This window comes from Brassica napus, chromosome C7, assembly GCF_020379485.1.
Source record: "Brassica napus cultivar Da-Ae chromosome C7, Da-Ae, whole genome shotgun sequence".
Classification (NCBI taxonomy): domain Eukaryota; kingdom Viridiplantae; phylum Streptophyta; class Magnoliopsida; order Brassicales; family Brassicaceae; genus Brassica; species Brassica napus.
In genome coordinates this window covers 5,357,067-5,360,949 of record NC_063450.1, presented here as the reverse complement: position 1 = coordinate 5,360,949, position 3,883 = coordinate 5,357,067, and the positions used below count along the sequence as shown (strand labels likewise).

Here is a 3,883-nt window from a genome sequence, read left to right as displayed (position 1 = left end):
CATTTCCAACATAAAGGGGAGAAAATAAACAGCTGAAAAAGAAAATAAGTTGATATGAGTTATCGTTGATCCTCAGACTAAAGAAAATGTAAAATACAAGTCCAAAAGATAATTCAATTATAGTGCTTAGTAAAGCAGTTGCCAGACAAATTTGCAGACCCCAAATAAATATAGTGATCGAGTCACATATACCAGCTGTAAATGCTCCAATAAGAATAGATGTTCTATAAGAACAATATCAAACTGCAAGTCACGCCTGAAGCGTGGTAGACATGTGGTTCCAAAGATAAGAATCCTCACAAATGAAAAGGAGCATAAATTAATAATGGTCATGAGGAAATAAAGTTTTTGAATGATCTCCAGAAGAGACATTAAACATGACTGAAAGAAATTCAGGTACCTGAGACAATGAAGAGATCTCAATAAGTTATGTCATGTATAGAATAAAATGGAACGAATAGACAAATCGACGTCGATGATATTTATGCATGCAAAATAGCAGTTGATATGATAAATGAGAAAGAGGATCATGAAAGTCTATTGAAAAGTGTACACAAAGAGATGATTGGCCAAATCAAAAAGAAGCAATAGACAAAGATAAAAACTCTTGTGAAAGAGTGAGGTTTTTGGACCAGTAGTCCATACACTAGAAGGTGTAAAACAAGTGGGATAGAAATGAGTCGTTGCACCAAAGAAAGATCAATATGGAATTGATTGTAAAGAGACATAGTCTTATGTGGTAGGTGCAACTACTTTTATGTTCCTTATTAGTCTGACAATAAAGGAATAACTTGAATTATAAAACCCACTGGAAACTGATAGTCCCTAAGAGATAGAATCCCTAAAAGATAGAATCATGAAGGATTGATGAAATCAAAATCATATTCGATCGAAATATGTTTATGGGATATATGAAATATTTGAAGTTAATCAATATATCTTTATATTTATCAAGAGATTATAGATCAATAGAATCATTGATTTGAATGTAATCAAAAACTCCTAAAGAGTTATAGAAAATTATATTTTGGAAGAAAGCTCTTGACAATATTGTCTTTATGTATTCCAAATCGGAGATCTAAAATTAGATGTTATCATAAAGATCCTTGAAGGATTTTATTTAAGATGTTCATATATGTTTGGTCTTGAAGTACCATATTTAAAGTGTTATTGAGCAAATTACAAATCTTTTCATAACCAAAAGATGTAATTTCATATGACAAGAAAGAAAGTCATAATAGTAACTTTCATAGTTACGAATGAGTTATTCGTATGTATGAGACGAAAATCTAGACGATTGTATGTAAGAAGTTTGGTTTGAAGTCCAAATAGACCAAGAAAATATTGTCTATATCAAATAAGAATTGTGGACCAGAAATCTATAGACCTTGAATACTCTAATGGAAAGAGTATTACAATATTCTCAATTTAAAAATGAGATTTCTCTGATTGGAATGCATATCCTGAAGATATTTGTTTTCCGGATATTTCTTTGAAACTATTTTTTAATATTAATTGTAATTATTATTTTTTAAATATCATAAACTCCACCCCTAAAATCTATATTATATATCTTAATTAGTTAACCATATGAATATAAGTGTATTTTATCTCTTTAATGAAACATATTTTGGTAATTTTAATCCTTGTATGCTTTATTTGTGATAAAAAAAATATAGTGCTATCTTAGGGAATTTCTCTTTAATTATTTGGTATTTAATATTTTCGATATTAAAAAAATATAAACTTAAAATATATACATATTCATTTGAATTTAGTAAATACTATTGTAAATAATTTTAATACAACCTTAAGATTTGTTTGAGTTTTTATTAAATTTACATAATATCAGGAATACTGAATAAAATGTTGAAATTAAAACTATCTAGAATTTTTTTTTGAAAATAATGATGTTTATCTGCTTAATTATTTTAAATTATGAAGCTTGTGTACCAAATATGGAAGAATATATTGATATTCATTATATATTGATACAGTAAATTACTTAAGAAAGATAAACCATTATACAAGAACTACGTCGAACAAAACATTAAAAAAACTGTTATAAATTTACACAATGTAAAACACCAGATTTTAAATACTATGTTTAACTATTATCTCATATAAACAAAAACATACAAAATTTAGGTCATATATGAAATTACATTAACAAAAAGATTTAATCGAATATATAATGGTGATTATATTTTCAGAAGTATATTATCATATATGTATATAATCATTTTATAGAATCACCATTATATTTTTTTGTCAGCAAAATCACAGCTATATATACCACAAAAAGTAAAGATGGATAAGAAAACGTCAATCACGCACCGGAATGTATATCCATCCTAAAGTAAATAACATTAAAATGTTGACACAGAAAATCTAGATTTGGATATCATCTACCTTCTAGACTAACTATCGAATCTATGTAAATGACAACAAATCAACTTTTTATTGTATCCATATATTATCATATAAATAGAAACATTTTTGGAAAACTAAATAAGAAATTAAGGATTTTTATTTGACTTATAATTTAGAGTAGATATTTTTCCTTTCATATTTTAAACTAAATTTTCTTAAAAATCTTTTTTAGCTTCTTTTTTTTAATGGAGGCTTTATAAAAGGATGCATAAGCACCCATGTAAAATACTATCTATCTTTCAAAATGTCTTCAAACCCAAACAGATTCAGCTCTTATGGGGATGATAATACAAACTATCATGGTTTTGTTCCCAACTTCAAGAATCATAATTCCAAAACAACTCGATCGATATTCACTACCTCTGATCACATGAACCATAGAGGTTTATTCTCTTCTTGTCCCTCTTTTTCTTGCTACCAAAATTCACATGTCTCTTCGTCTTCTTTTGGATTGAACAATTCATATATGAATTATCATATGAGGAGTGAAAGTGATTCTGTTCTTGGTGTTAATTGTTTTCCTATGACAAATAATCCTCTATATTCTCAAGTCTCTTTCACCCAAACAATTACAAATAGGTTTTCTGCAATTGTTCCTAGCAATCAAATTTACAATATCCAAAATGATATTGCACGTGTCCAACATGACATGGATTTTAAAACCAATATGTGGAATCGTCCTACATCTTATCGTCCAACCTTTCTTGATAAAAACTGTGGGATCTTGAACCCTAAGCCTGTTAATGCCATTCCTCGCCAAGACTCTCCTTATCGTCAGCATCTGGACATGTTTTCTTCTTCATCAAAGTACAACCATGACCGACATGTTCTCCAAGAAGGTCAATCGTCAAGGAAAAGCCCTAAACCAAACAAATCTCATGATTACAATTCTGATGAAGACGGGAGAAGTTAAGATGTTCAATATGATGGTCGGACACATAGTTTTCCATATGAGAAATACGGTCCATATACATGTCCCAAGTGCAACAGTGTGTTTAACACTTCAAAGAAATTTGCTGCACATATGTCATCTCACTACAAGAATGAGACGAAAAAAGAAAGAGATGAGAGGTATCGTGCAAGGATTAAAAAAAATATCACAAACTAAGCTACAATATACATGGTGGATCTAAGAAGATCAAACTGGAGGCGATGGAGTAAGTGACAGCGAAGCTTTCAAACAATTGTGATGGTAAAGAAAGAGCATGCTTAAGAGTTCTTTTGTTTAGTGGCTTCCCAACTTATTTAATTTATCTAAATAAAATGCATGTTTCTCCTTTTTAGCCTTTCATTATCTATGTTGTTTCTTTTGTTTAGTGGCTTCCCAACTTATTTAATTTATCTAAATAAAATGCATGTTTCTCCTTTTTAGCATTTCATTATCTATGTTGTGAATATGGTTGAATGTACGGTACTTGGGCGGATAATTGTTATCTTCTCTCATTAAAAT

At 29.1% G+C, this 3,883-nt stretch overlaps 1 pseudogene; it reads left to right on the top strand.

The window, feature by feature from the left end:
• The first annotated feature begins 2,677 nt into the window (after nucleotides 1–2,677).
• Nucleotides 2,678–3,594, top strand: LOC106384599 (annotated as a pseudogene).
• The last annotated feature ends 289 nt before the right edge of the window (nucleotides 3,595–3,883 follow it).